Below are 16,061 nucleotides of genomic sequence, written 5' to 3' on the forward strand. Positions count from 1 at the left end.
ATTTTGAATGCAAGAAGCTAGAGAATACAATTTCTGCGCAGGAGAGATGTAATATCAATTCAGCTCCCTCTATTATGCCCTCCTTCAGGCTTTTTATACTGTTTTCGCACACTATCTAACCCCAACCCTATTGACTTATATGGTGTTGTCTTGACAGTTTGACCATTCAGCAACCAGATATTCCTCTTCCTGGTATCTGTTATGAGCAGCAGGCCTCCACCCTGCCAGTAGCAGGATGTTGGGTTCCTCTTTCTTGTACACACATTATCACAGTTAACCCTTTAAAAGAAGAAACCCTTTATGTCTGCATTTGTTAGTAAATGTTTAGCAAAATCTAACAATAAAAAATGATATCCTTCACTGTGCATAATCAATTAGTTCAAAGACCTGAAAAATTAAACCAATCATTGAATAATCAAAAATGCCAATTCTCTTGCACTGAAGAGGCACAGGGCATCCTCCATGCATGGAAACAGGGAGAGCCCGAAGGGGAAGACCGTTCACTGCCATGCTCAGCCCCGGTCACACTGGAAAAAACACGATATAAGTAGGGAGAAAGTGAGACATAGAGTGAGCTTCCTTCAGGTCTATAGCTGCAACCAATGCCACGGACGGACGCAATGGGGGATACATTTCTGTATGAGCATCTTGATCTGCATCCTGAACAGATGACAGATCAAAATGCGCAGATAGGATTGGTATAACCCACTGCTCTCTGAGTAAGATGAAAAGGGGGCTTAAACCCGCTCTCCATCTCGGCTGGAGGGATTGGCTCGATTGTATCCTTCGCAAGGACGATGGCAATGATCGCTTAAATACACACCTGTGAATTCGGGAGGCCAACAGCGAACTGAAACATAGAAGAGTCTGACCATCCGTGTGAGATACTACGATGAGCTGAGCAGCGCATCGCTAACCAGGCTGACAGAGTCCAGAACACTGATGTACCTGTGGAGGGGCAGTTTCGGGATGGGGAGTACTCACCACATGAAATGGAGCGTCCAGAGGAAGAGCTGAAAGTAAGACATTGACAGAGAGGCTGGAGGTACAAGAAAGGAATCCATCCTCTGGTGCCCTCAAAGCCTGTGGCAAAGTGCACCAAAGCTGAGAGCTGGAAGGCAGGACGTCCCTTGCTGGCAGCCATTGGACTTCTACATCCAGAGGGAGGAAACCGCTCTTTTTTTTGCTGTATTCATTCACGGGGGGGGCGACCTCTCTAAGCGGCCCACCTTAGGTTTGCTTCGCGGTCCGATTACTGGACTTTATGGCAACTTGTGATGGGTGCATCAACTTCCTGCAGGTGGGCTCTGCACATTCACTAGCCAGAATTCACTGTGACGGCGGAGCATTTTGGTGTTGTAGGAAGAGCACTCTCAGCGATGAATAGTCAGCGCGGATGGGTCTGGTGGGGGAGCAGTTTTCCGAGCCCACTAAGAGATGACCTGCTCCATTGCGCATGGCTCGCTGTACGCCCCTGGGAAGAAGGGGACAGGAGCTGAAAGATTCATCTTACATCAGCCAGCACGTCACACCCTCTAGTCCAGGAGTCGGCAACCCAAAATGTTGAAAGAGCCATATTGGACCAAAAAAAAAAAAAAAAAAAAACTTTGATGGCTATATCAGCCATTTCTATTTCAAGGTCAGCTTGATTCATTCCTGGGAATGTGCTCAACAAGGAAGGGTCAATCTCCAGGGGTGTGACATGGAAAGACAGTGTCGCTTTTTCCTTTCGGAAAATCCGCCAAATTTGACAACTTCTCACCACAGAGCAAACATTCAGGCAATCCTTCCACATTGGCAATGAATGCAAATGATTTGGTCCAAGAAACGTTGAATCCTCTGTTCTCTTCAGTTATTTTTCTCTTTTTCCCTTTGGGAAAATGGCCCATTACACAGCCACCAGTTTGTTTACAACAGCCACCTGCCTGGCATCCCGCCCTGCTGATGTTGAAATTAAATGTTGAAATTAAATATTTATTCGACACACTTTTACAGCATTGGAAAACGTTAAGAATGTTTGTCCTCCTATAGAAACCATATTAAAACAAAAAATATGTTTACCTCCCATATCTTTTTCCATTTTCAAACATTTTTGAAAAAGCTCCAGGGAGCCACTAAGGCAGCGCTAAAGAGCCGCATGCAGCTCTAGAGCCGCGGGTTGCCGACCCCTGCTCTAGTTGGTCCGTGGTGAGACTGGGGGACAAGCCATCTCCAGCCACACTGCGGAAGCAGCCCAGGAAGCGCAGCCATTATGTCTGACACGAGAACAGTGACCACGCAATTCACCCCGTAGGATGGTAGTGAGCCTGGTCTGTCATCTGAGAATGACAGCTCGCTCTCCAATGTTGCGATGGGCGTCTGATCTCTGGTGTCATCAAGTGGAGGCTTGGGGCATGAACCGACACAACCACTTGAAGCTTGGATGGGGCACGCTGTGGAGGAATGGGGGGTCCGCGGGCCCCATTGCAGAGGTGGGGACAAAGTCATTGTTTGGCAAGTCACAAGCAAGTCTCAATTTATTGCCCTCAAGTCCCAAGTCAAAAGCCAACAAGTCTCAAGTCAAGTCCAAAGTCCTACAGCAGGGGTAGGGAACCTATGGCTCGGGAGCCAGATGTGGCTCTTTGACCAAAAATATGTGGCTCTCCAGCTGTTTTTCTTCAATAATATTTCAGATTAAAAAAAATAAATAAAATAGAACTCTGTTACTAGAAATCAGTTTCCTATTGAAAATACAATTACAATTCCCTTTATATTGTATTTTCAACAGAAAAACGAATAAGAACTCTGTTTACAATAAAAGGACGTTTTAACCAATGCACATATGTGGTGCTGTGGTTTAACTTAAGTCGCGACAACAATAAAGGGCAAGTTATATTTCTTACATTTCTATTGTAACCCCACACACTTAGTTCAAATATTCATGAGTGACGGTGCCAAAAAGAAAAAAAAATCTGTAAATTGTCCTTTCTTTATACATTATGATGCATCATATTTATTTTTTAGTTGTGCATGGACATAATGGTTTTGTTTATAAATAAATAAAGGTTTTGTTATACACACACACCCCATATGGCTCTTTAAAAAACGCGTTTGATTAAAAAAAAAAACCTGAAATGGCTCTTTGCTGAAAAAAGGTTCCTGACCCCTGTCCTACGGTTTGACTTTCGAGTCTTTTCGAGTCTTTTTAACAGAAAAATTAAATTTATAAAGATTATTTATGGTTGTTAGATCTGTATTTATTAAACAAACCTTAATGAAAGAACATTGCTCAGATACATAAAAATACAAATGTAAAAAGTGCTGAACAGTAGTGCGTCTTGCTCCACACACAGAATCTACCACAGATTCCATTTTGTCTCACATTACACAGAAATGGCAGGTCTACTGCTGTCTAATTCATTAATTTCATTTTTGTTGTGCTATGTCATGTCTTTGGTGATCAACTTGTGATTAACTAAAATTACATAAACTATCACAATGAGGCAGCAGTAGATCAACATCTGTATGCTGCAAAGTAAAATTGAGTGAAATTGGTATTTTGTCAATTAAATCTCGTGTCTGCTGAAGAGATTGAGATGCAAATCCATCTAGCAGCAATGTAAAATGGTAGCACATATTCTAAATAAAGTAGGCTACTTCATACAAACAATAAAGTTTTTTTCCTTCACATAACATTGAAGAACTTTGCTCTCTACCTTTTGTGATGCTTGTGTATCGATTTCCTCTATTGGACAAAACTGCTTGCGAGCTCTCAAATATACGCTTCTCGTCTCAAATATGCACTGCTCATGCACACATTTTCTTGAGCACTCTCAGAGATTATATGCAAACTGTCATGATTACCAGCGATCTCTAACCACCAGAGGTCGCTGGTAAGCACTCACCCTCACAATAACCTATGGACTACAAATCCGCCATTCATGGACTACATTTTCATACATGCACTCCGTTCACAAACACGCATGCTTCCTCATTTTGACTGATTACATTTGCACCAGCTAAGGATTGTCAGAGACTGATTACACACACTATTTAAACCACACACACTCTCACTTCCATTGCCGAGTCTTGTTTCACTGTAAAGTGACATTACAACGCGTTTTCTTAGTCTTGTTTCGCCGTGTGTTTATCCTAGCCTTGTTTACCTAGTTATCCTTGTCTGCCGCCTGCCTTCCGACCTCTCGCCTGTGTTTGATTACGATTTTGGACTGCCTTTATACATCTGTTTGCACCTGTGTTGACAATTGCCTCCCTGAGTTTGAATAAACCTGCGCGTGGATCCTAAACCTCAGTTGTCTCTGTCACTCTCCGTGTTACAGAAGACTCGGCCAAACATGGATCCAGCGGGGATTAAAATCATGTGCCTGCGTCAGGGAGCACGGTCAATTGAGGAATATGTGGAGGACTTTATTGAACTATCACATTTAACATCGATAAGTGAGGTATGTCTCATGATATTTTTTCATGGTGGGCTATCTGAACCACTATACTCACAGATGCCATTAAATGATCCTCACTGTTCAATAAAGAACTATATTGACCTGGCACTACAAATGAGTGGGTCCCCCTTCACCGTAGAAGAGGTGGAGGAAACTCCTAAATGTTTTTTGGGGAGGGGCAGTGTACAGCATGAACAGATGACAACAGGGGTTGCTGTACACTCCACCGAATCATTAATGCTGGCATCACCATCTCTCCAGTATACGGTACATCCTCCAGCTCACAAGATGGCCGCTTTCAGTCCTCCAGCTCACAAGATGGCCGCTTCCAGTCCTCTAGCTCACAAGATGGCCGCTTCCAGTTCTCCGGCTCACAAGATGGTTTCCTGTTCCGAGTCTGTTCCTGCCTTTGTTCCTGCCATCGTTCCAGTTCAAGTTCCTGAAAGACCATCGCCAGAGCCACTACTGCCAGTGCCACTGCCTGAGCCACTGCCGCCAGAGCTGCCAGAACCACTGCCAGAGCCACCACTGCCGCCAGTACTGCCAGATCCTCCAGAGCTCCACGCCCCAGGCCCTCCACAGCTCCACGCCCCAGGCCCCCCGCAGCTCCACGCCCCAGGCCCCTCGCAGCTCCACGCCCCAGGCCCCCCGCAACTCCACGCCCCAGGCCCCCCGCAGCTCCACGCCCCAGGCCCCCCGCAGCTCCAGGCCCTCCGCAGCTCCACGCCCCAGGCCCTCCGCAGCTCCACGCCCCAGGCCCTCCGCAGCTCCACGCCCCAGGCCCTCCGCAGCTCCACGCCCCAGGCCCTCCGCAGCTCCACGCCCCAGGCCCCCCGCAGCTCCACGCCCCAGGCCCCCCGCAACTCCACGCCCCAGGCCCCCCGCAGCTCCACGCTCCAGGCCCCCCGCAGCTCCAGGCCCTCCGCAGCTCCACGCCCCAGGCCCTCCGCAGCTCCACGCCCCAGGCCCTCCGCAGCTCCACGCCCCAGGCCCTCCGCAGCTCCACGCCCCAGGCCCTCCGCAGCTCCACGCCCCAGGCCCTCCGCAGCTCCACGCCCCAGGCCCTCCGCAGCTCCACGCCCCAGGCCCTCCGCAGCTCCACGCTCCAGGCCCTCCGCAGCTCCACTCTCCAGGCCTTCCTCAGCTCCATGCTCCAGGTCCTCCGCAGCTCCACTCTCCAGGCCTTCCTCAGCTCCACGCTCCAGGCCCTCCTCAGCTCCATGCTTCAGGTACGCCTCCTCTACATGGTCCTGGTCCTCCATCCCTCCCCCTGTTCCGCCTCAGCTCCACCTCCCGCCTGATCAGTATTAGGAGTGTCTGGAAGCCACTCCTAGAGGGGGGGGCTCTGTCATGATTACCAGCAATCTCTAACCAACAGAGGTCGCTGGTAAGCACTCACCCTCACAATAACCTATGGACTACAAATCCGCCATTCATGGACTACATTTTCATACATGCACTCCGTTCACAAACACACATGCTTCCTCATTTTGACTGATTACGTTTGCACCAGCTGAGGATTGTCAGAGACTGATTACACACACTATTTAAACCACACACACTTTCACTTCCATTGCCGAGTCTTGTTTTACTGTAGTGACATTACAACGCGTTTCCTTAGTCTTGTTTCTCCGTGTGTTTACCCTAGCCTTGTTTACCTAGTTATCCTTGTCTGCCGCCTGCCTTCCGTCCTCTCGCCTGAGTTTGATTATGATTTTGGACTGCCTTCATACATCTGTTTGCACCTGTGTTGACAATTGCCTCCCTGAGTTTGAATAAACCTGCACGTGGATCCTAAACCTCAGTTGTCTCTGTCACTCCCCGTGTTACACAGACTCACAATTTGTGTCTAGTTTTTCCTCCTCCTTTCCTGCTTTTTGATCTGAATTTTATTGGTGCATTATTTACTAACAATAACTAAAATTACTAAAATAGACTTAGATATTAAATTTTTAATCTAATAAACCATAAAATTTTGGCTATGTTATATGATGAGATATTTCCAGTTTCAAACACTTAAAGACAGAGAACAGGCATTGAATGTAAAAGAATACATTTTATTTTTACATTTATTAATTTCATTTATTAAACATCCAAAAGGTGCACCATCCTCTCAGCTGTGCAACATCAATGCTTTTACAGTGAGAGCATGAGCTGTCCACAAGCAGCGCATTGACATGATGGACCCCCAGACCTGTGATGCCAACCCAGTCTCACGGCAGTTCGTGAAATAGTCACGAAATTTAATCTATTGATTCATGTTCATGGGCACGAATTTCCCTCTTTTTTTCGTGTCACCTTGCACGAATTTCCATCCAATGTATTTCAATAGGAAATAATTTTCATGTCTCTAGCACGATTTATTTTGCCATAGGGTACCCGATGCTGCGCTTTTAAAAAAAATATTTGTGTTAAATATTATTATAACCACAGGGTACCAGACTTAGTATTACGATTATTATTATAGCCACAGGGTACCACACGCAGTATTTTGATTATTATTACAGCCACAGGGTACCAGACGCAGTATTTTGATTATTATTATTACAGCCACAGGGTACCAGACGCAGTATTTTGATTATTATTATTACAGCCACAGGGTACCAGACGCAGTTTTTTTTTTATTATTATTATTGACAAAGTGTACCAGACGCAGTTTTTTTAATTAATTTATATTTTATTAAATTTTTTTCCATAGAAATTGCAGACGCTGTATTGTTTATTTATTTTATTTTGCCACAGGGTATGCAGTATTTTTTTATTTATTCTTTTGCCATGGGGTACCAGACGTTGTGTCTTTTCATAATTTATTATAATAATTGTTACTTTTCTTCAAGCACTATTTTCTATACCGACGCAAAAGGAATTCCATTGCTTTCAATGGGTTGCCTCAGGCGTCATATGGAGACGTTCAAAGCCTGGTATAATTACCAAAAGATGTCAACGCAATATTTTAAACCTGGTTTACGCCTATTATCACAGTTTGTTTTTTTTTAATATGTGATTTTTGTTTTGTTCATGAAAAGCGTCTGTAAAGAGGGTCGAGACAACTGTAAATGGGAATATACATCGGTCAACGTGACTTCTATTCAACAGTGAGTTTAACATCGCTCAGCTATTGGTCAAAATGCATCACCGGTGAGTTCACCGATGAGTTCAACTGTGCAGGAATACGTGGTAGGTTAATGCTACATAATGTGTTTTTTAATTTCTATTGGAGATTAGTTGGTATTCATAAATATGTTATCATTTACTTTATATTTGATGAGTGAAATTATATTCAATTGCCCAGTTTAGGGTAATTATGCCTAATAAAATTGATTAATTTGCTTGTTTTTTTTTTACTTAAAAAATATTACATTTAAAGTACTAAGTTTTAAAAGTATTTTTAGCTGATCTTTTTATAATTAAATTATTAATTGAAGTTGGGGTCATAGTACGTCGAGATCTATTTTTTTTTTACAGTCTATGGTCGCAATCCCAAGGTTCATTGCGATCCCAAGGTCCACTGCGGTTTTCCACGCGGTGAGTAAAAAGTAAACAAATAAAGACGATTTGTTGATTTAGATAAGAGGTTTGTTTAGAACTTTTATAAAAGCAAGGAAGTTATCTCCTGATGCATTAAATGACTGCAGACTTGATATAAATAAAGCATGTACTGCAAACTAGCGATGTTATCTAATTACATCCAAGTTCATTTATCAAAAAATATATTTTCCCCACATATAGTCGTGCATAGCTCAGAACAATATAGTTATACATTTGAAGATGAGGAACAGTATTACCAGATTGTTGTTTTCCACAATAGTAATTGTCCAAAATCTAAATAAATTATACAATATGCAATAAATATTACCTCTAATAATACAATTTTATTCATAACTACATCAATATTAAAGCAAATCAAGTGTTTCTCTAAACTTTAAAGGCTACATTGTAACTGCAATTATTTTTCTTGCCTTAAAACAGACACACACAAATACACATTATATATAATGCCCCCCTTTGAATTTTTTTTCTTTTATGAATATTTCCCAAATGATGTTTAACAGAGGAAGGAAATTTTCACAGTATGTCTGACAATATTTTTTCTTCTGGAGAATGTCTTATTTGTTTTATTTCGGCTAGAATAAAAGCAATTTTAATTTTTTAAAAACCATTTTCACCTCTTAGGGCTTAGTGGCCACATACATGGACAGCACATTTTAGCTGTTATGTCTTTTGTTTTTATATTTTGCTACAGACATACAGTGTCATACTGCAACTGTTTTGCAGCATATGAAATGTCCCAAACACTATTTTAACTGTCCAAAAAGGGCAAAAAAATGTTTTTACTGATAGTCAAAGCATGTTCAAAAATATGTGTGTATGTGTTATTAATGCATTAAAAAAGGCAAGAAAAAAAAACTGCTGTGTTCAAGGCAGAAATAAAGAGTTTTTCATTCAATTACACAAAGGTGACTTTATTGTGTTTTATATAAATTCGGGCATATTCCACATATATGGACATGTTTTTCTCTAAAAGTACATTATATCAAAAGATGGTACTTAGGTTTTATTCTAATCAGGTTCCAATAAGCCAAAATAAAAAAAATAAAATAAAGAGAAATATAAAATGCATGTAAAAAACAGCTTGGGCCTTAAGAAGTTAAGGTAAAAAATTTTAGCCCCTTTAAACTATATTTTTTCGATAGTCTACAGAACAAACCATCATTATACAATAACTTGCCTAATTACCCTAACCTGCTTAGTTAACCTAATTAACCTAGTTAAGCCTTTAAATGTCACTTGCAGCTGTATAAAAGTGTCTTGAAGAATATCTAGTCTAATATTATTTACTGTCATCATGACAAAGAGAAAATAAATCAGTAATTAGAGATGACTTATTAAAACTATTATGATTAGAAATGTGTTGAGAAAATCTGCTCTCCGTTAAACAGAAATTGGGGTAAAAATAATCAGGGGGGCTAATAATTCTGACTTCAACTATATATATATATATATATATATGTGTGTGTGTGTGAGTGAGTGAGTGAGTGAGTGAGATAAGCCTGTTGAGAGAAGAAGGCTGGAAAATTGCAGGGCATGTAATTGATTATGCCCTTATTTTATGCCCAACTTTTCATTATTCAAAGCATAACATAAGCTCAAGTTTAACATAAACTGATGTATTTCACACAATATAATACACTATTACCAGTATAATTTGGCCTTTACCAATTAATTTAATAAAAGAAAGAATCTATCATCTCTAAATTGTGGTAAAGAGACGCAACAAGCTGTCTTCTCAAATATTATGTTAGTCATGATGTTAATGGTAAAACTCAAGGATTATATTGCACCTTCTCAGAAATTTACCATTGATCATATGTATTACAAGAGACAGGAATTTTTTAATGCAAGAAATACTTTTTAAATCATAATCTTAAACAGATTAAGGCTAATTTTGGACTACACTTAAATGACATTACAATTGCTTAATGCAGTACTGATGTACCTAGTAGTTTAGTGTGTTTAACTAATGTCACATCTGTTTTTATTCATTTCAGATGCAGAACCTTTAGACACTGGATTAATGTCCTGGATTAAGTCCTATGTATTTATTGGAAAACAGTAGAAAAACCTGCAAATAAGTGGGTTGCAGACATAATTACTCATCTGTCTTCCATACATGTAGCAAAAGAATGCAGAGGCCATATGAATTCATCTTGACTAAGGGTAAGGTTTTTCAGAATTAATCATTATTTAAAATTATTGTGTTTTCTTTGTTAATATGTACAGATTTGAAAAGAATGTACTTTCTTTTAATAAAGAACTCTTCACAGCACTGCATCTGAACAGTCACAACCTTACAGCAGCACAACCACCCCACTCAGGATCAGTGTTATGCTGCCATTTTGAAGCTGGAACCTCATCTTGTGTTCAGAAAAGGTAGAGTTGAAAATTCACTGGTTGTCTTGTATTGTGTGGTAAGTCATAGTTTTATTATTTGTTTAATTTCATTGCAACACTAAGTAGTCCATTCTGTGGCCAATATGATATAAAGGGCATAAAATGGGACTGATCTGATCATTGTTTTGATTTCTAATTAAGTACTCAAGGCGCTACACACGTAGCTGAAGTTAGCTACATTGAGTAGGACATTTCTTTCAGTACACTCTTAAAGAGATAGTTCACCCAAAAATGAAATGAAAACTCTTGTCATTAACGTCTCATCCTTCACTAGTTCCAAATGTGTCTGAGTTGCTTTCTTCAGTTAAACACAAAAAATATATATATTTTAAAGAAAGATGAAAATCTGTAAACATTGACTTCCATAGTATTTTTTTTTTCCTATGTGTGTCAATGGTTTCAGGTTTTCAGCTTTCTTCAAAAAACTTCCTTCATGTTCAACACAAAGAAACTTAGAAGTTTTAAAAATAAAGGTTTACAACCACTTGAGGGAGAGTAAGTAGTGAACTATTCCTTTAACCAAATCTAGTTGACTTTACTTAACAATTGTATAGAAACTCATTGCCTTAAACCCCTTACATTATATGCAAGATAAAACTTAACAGCCCTACTTGAATTAAAATATTACTGTAAGTCCAATAAGATTGTAAATGTAAGTATGGCTGTTTAGTTTCACCTTGTATAAAAACATAAGTGGTTTCTGGCAACAGGTTTCTATGCAGTTTTCTAATAAAGTCAACTAGTTTAGGTTAAAACTGTAATGGGTTACAGTAATCTTTATCTGATTACTTTTACTTTCATGCAACTTATTGTGTCTTGGGGTGAAACTCAATCTGGATAATTTTGTAGACACTGCATTTAATTATTGTTTTCATCATGGGTTAATTTGCTAATTATTTTCTTTATTAATCAAATGATTTGTAAGAATTGCTGCATTGTAAAAATCATAAAAATTGTAAGAAATTAGGTTACAATGACGAAAAGATATCTTTACAAATGCTGTGAATAGTTCAAACCTCCAAATGATTATAACACATAGCCATTAACCAACAAAATAAAAATGCAAACCTTCAGATTATCTAAACTAAAAGTAAAATAATGTTGTGCCGTACTTATATGTAAGTATAAGCTATTGAGATGGATTATGTCTACCAAAAAATCATATTTTATATATTTTTTGTTAGTTTTGAAAATGTTTTAATTGGCATCATTTGATTTTTTTTTTTTTTTGCATTCAATAGAACATTGTACAAATAGTATTTTTATTTTATTATTATTATTTTCATTTTCAACAGAACAACAGTGGTACTGGTATCTTGTAACAATATGTACAGCAGTTTTTGTTGGACATTCTAACAAATGCATACAAATGCAACAAAGCAAAGACAAAAATAAAAGGAGATAAAACAAATTTAGAAAGACATATCGTCACCTTAGAGTTATAAGGTTCTATCTGACATATTGACTGGAGGTATCTGAGCAGTTGACCATAATAATAATAATAATAAACATTTTTTGGCCAAGTATATGCAAAAATTCAATACACATTCTTCATCATAGAATTCATATTTTAAAAGCTCTTAATGTCAGTTAATGTATTTATTTTATTTTTATATAGAGTACCTCAAATCTATATATGTTGTAAGCAGTTAGGTGTTCAATAATGCTCAAAATTAACACCACTGATTGATTTAAGAGGCACACTGTAAAAACTAATCTATAGAATTTACCCAATAAATCTGAGGTAACAATTTGCATCGACTTTGGTTGGGTAGATTTAACCCCATATATTGAGTATAAATTATCTGAAGTAAAAAGTTTTTAAATACTTGCATAAATTGGGTAAAAAATACCTCACATTTATGTATATATTCAACAGCTACTTATTAGGTAAAAATTATCTCTTTAAATCAAAGTTTATTAATATCAGTTACTTAATAACAATTACTTATTCAGAGAAGGTAAAATGTACCTCTACAATAAAGACATTCAAATGGGTTATCAACTCAATGTTTCCAAAAATCCTAAAACACACTCAAAATATAGTGCAGTACATCAGCTTTACACAACATTTTAAGTATTGAACCTGTTTTATAACTCAGTGATCTATCAAATGTTTCAATAATGTTGGATAATAAAACATATCCCTGTTTTGGGGCATCCAGATCAGAGCAGAAAAGAAGTGAGCAAAAAAAGGGAAAATGAAAGGAAAAATGAGGAGATCAGAGCTGAGCTGGATGTCCAATCGCATCAAGATTTTCTTTTACTAAACTCTTAGACAAAACTCTTTGTGTCTCGTCAGATTTACACAACAGTGGTCTGTTGTCCAGATACATTTATAAAACAAATAACTGAACAGCCTTGCTTGTATGAAGCAATGATGTAGGGGTGGGCGATATGTAAAAAAATATCATATCCCGATTTTTTCTGGGGAAATCACGATTCACGATTTTTATCCCGATTTTTTTTTTTAAGTTGGTTTTTTAAGAATATTTTGCAAATTACAAAGGTACAATACAACCAAACTAATGTCCCCATATAAAAATATACTCTTAGCATGTATGTATAAGAATATTTTAATCAAGTGAAGATTTAATGCAAGTGCTATTCTGCAAAGAAAGAACATTCAACAAGACTTGCATTACAATTACTGTACCAACAACAATGTATCAATTAGATTTAACCTAATGCACAACACAATGTAAAAATATATATAAAATGTTTAAATGTACTCGCGTGGGGTCCTTTTAAAATTTGACTCCGCATATTCTTTCGGGTGCTTTCTCTTGAGGTGGTTAAAAAGGTTCGTTGTGTTGCTATCCGTCGTGCGAATCTTATCATTGCAACATTTGCAAATAACTGTTGTTTGCGCTGTGTCTGTTAGCAAAAAATCCGAACCATTTCCATATTACAGAAGTTCAATTTTTTTTAGGAACCAACTCCGTGTTTCCTTCCATTATCACCAACTCTGTCTATCGAACTGCAAAGGATATGACGTGTTGTGCACTTTATATGGCGATACAACGATTCTTCCGAAAAAGTGGATCGTGCAGTAATTTTGATCGTCCACGATCAAATATCGTGTTATCGCACAGCCCTACAATGATGCACCAAATTATCAAAACACAGAATAAAGTGCTAAATATAGTACAAAAGCTTCTCACAACAATGAACAAATAAACCTGTTATAACTCATTAAGACAACAGTTTCAAATGATTGTTTCAATAATGTTGGATAATAAAACATATCCCTGTTTTAGGACATCCAGATCAGAGCGGAAAAGAGAAGTGAGGAGAGAAGGGAGCAAAAAAAAAGGAAAATGAAAGGAGAAGTGAGGTAATCAGAGCAGAGCTGGATGTCCAATCACATCAAGATTTTCTTGGATCTAAAAACACAGAATAAAGTGCTAATTAAAGTACATCTTAACACAACAATGAATGAATAAACCTGTATTATAACTCACTAAGATGATTTTCAAATGTTTTTTCTGGATAATTGGCTACTTGCTTACAACACTTTCAAAGGCCACTTATTCTATTTTAAAAGCCAAAAGCACACACAAACTTGTGGTTGTTTATGTGTATGTACAGTATAAAATATCTGAATAAAAGTAAAACAAAATACCAACATTCTTTAGTTTTTGTCCTACTCTCACTCTCGCAGATAGGATGAGAATAAAATAAACAAATGGGGAGGAAAAGAGGGTAGGTGAGATCAAAATTGTTCAGGCCACTTTCTATAAGTATTCCTTTTCTGTCAATATGGGAGAAAACAAGAGCAATGTAGAGGGCTGAGAGACAGTGGATGGGTCTGTGTCTGTGTGTGGAGCAAATGAGGGAAGAGAAGAAAAATATAAAACACTCCATTACAACTCCATCAAGGTATATCCAAACAAAAGATCCTCTTCAAACAAGAGGAGAAATGTCTACTGCATGAGCTTATTTTTGAGGCTTTGGACCTTCTTCAGTAGTTTTGCCCCATCAATTTCCAAAAAAAGTTTTTGAAAAGCCTAAAACGTGTTCTTCAGCTCCTTTGGATATTCAATGTTGATTGCATATATGAGTCCCATCAGCAGTATGCATGCCTTTGTTCGGCTTCCACATCCTTCCATCACTTGGTTTCCCTCGATCACAATGGACAAATCGTCCTCCTCAGCCATGACATTGTGTTTCACAATCACCTTCATCGTCTTGTCTGTGTACTTGTCTCACATTCCTACATGTTTAAAAGACACAAACAATAAGCATACACAATTTTTGTTTAATATGCTGTTTCAATATATTTCAGTTTATCTAAAGGAGAGCAGAAGGGGAGTAGAAGACAAAGGAAAAGGGTGGATATGAGAGGAGAGGAGGATACCTTGAGTTAATCAAGAATCTGTTATCAGTATGACATACCTGCCAGTCATGGAAAAGATCTTCTTGTCTTTCACCGAGGTAGTTAATGAGGCAGCAGACAACAGCATCTCTTTTTTTCTCAATGTTCTGTGTCTGTAGGGAGATACAATTTAGCAGAATGAGGAGTGATTTACATATACTAAGACTGAATTCCAGTCCTGCAATAGACTGGTGACCTGTCCAGGGTGAACCCTACCCCTTCGCCTGATAAATGCTTGGTTGGCTCAAGCTTCTCGTAACCCGAATGGATAAAGCAGTAAAGAAAATGGATTGATAAGACCGAATTCACACATTGATGTTAAAAGGTAGTTTAAGTTGGTAAGGAGCTCAACTTAACACAACAAAGCAATTGTTTACAAATTATTTCACTTTTAATTCCCTCATATTAATAATTATATATTTGTGAAAAAATAAAATAACATTCAATTAAAGTGTCCAGCAGAGGACGCATCTTGCAACCAGCTGCTCCTCCTTTGGCACGCATTAGCTGCAAAAGACCAGGTGTGTACTCATCAAGCTTCCGCAGGAATGTGTCCTCCAAGGAAACTGTTGTGATGCGTCTGAACTCCTCCTTGATCTAGGAAGTAAATGGACCAAAAATTATATTTTAAATGACAGACCAGATCTTATAGTAATCACATGAAAGTATTTTAGTGGGAAGAAAAAAATAAAACATTCTCACCTGAGCCTCAGTGAATAATGCTGGCCACCTTTCTTTAAACACACCAACTGAGGGGCTGAGGCTGACCACTTCAATTCTTCGGCTAGAGAAGGTTTTATTCATTTTATCTGCAATTGTCTTTGCATTGTTTTTCTTTGTAATTTCACAAATTAATTCAAGTCTCTCTTTCTCCAGTGTCTCTTGGCTTTCACCAGTAGGGTGTGGAGGGAGGTAATTAACCTCTGTTTTTTTATATTTTTCAAAGGTCCTACATCAGCTGGATGCTTCCTTTTTAAAGTGTTGATTTCAATTTCCGTCTAAGAATATTTTCGAGATCTTAGCTTGGCACGGTAATTGTGCATCTTGTTTTTTATGCGCTGCTGCCAGCCATATAATCCCGCAAATGATCCTGGCTCCGTAAGACACGGAAACTTAGAAACCAAGGTTTCAGCTACTGAGAGGATCTGCTCATTGGTTGGGTAAGCAGTGTATGAAAAAATTACTTTTGCAAGCTCTTGCATTATTGCTGATTTAATACTGGCATCCATGAAGTGTCTTCCAGTGGCATGATATGAGTTGTTTGCCTCTGCGAGGATTAGTTCTATGTCTCT

At 38.7% G+C, this 16,061-nt stretch overlaps 2 long non-coding RNA genes across 2 annotated transcripts; one reads left to right on the forward strand and one right to left on the reverse strand.

Moving 5' to 3' along the window:
- The first annotated feature begins 7,506 nt into the window (after positions 1-7,506).
- LOC130245486 (uncharacterized) lies at positions 7,507-10,010 on the forward strand. The gene is made up of 3 exons (XR_008839336.1): positions 7,507-7,534; positions 7,905-7,964; positions 9,989-10,010. It is a non-coding gene; the product is annotated as an uncharacterized LOC130245486 (long non-coding RNA).
- A 3,796-nt stretch (positions 10,011-13,806) lies between these two features.
- On the reverse strand, positions 13,807-15,753 carry LOC130245977 (uncharacterized). The gene is made up of 3 exons (XR_008839382.1): positions 15,472-15,753; positions 14,790-15,366; positions 13,807-14,607 (listed from the first exon to the last, which is right to left on the reverse strand). It is a non-coding gene; the product is annotated as an uncharacterized LOC130245977 (long non-coding RNA).
- Between the last annotated feature and the right edge of the window lie 308 nt (positions 15,754-16,061).

Source organism: Danio aesculapii, chromosome 18, assembly GCF_903798145.1.
Source record: "Danio aesculapii chromosome 18, fDanAes4.1, whole genome shotgun sequence".
NCBI lineage: Eukaryota > Metazoa > Chordata > Actinopteri > Cypriniformes > Danionidae > Danio > Danio aesculapii.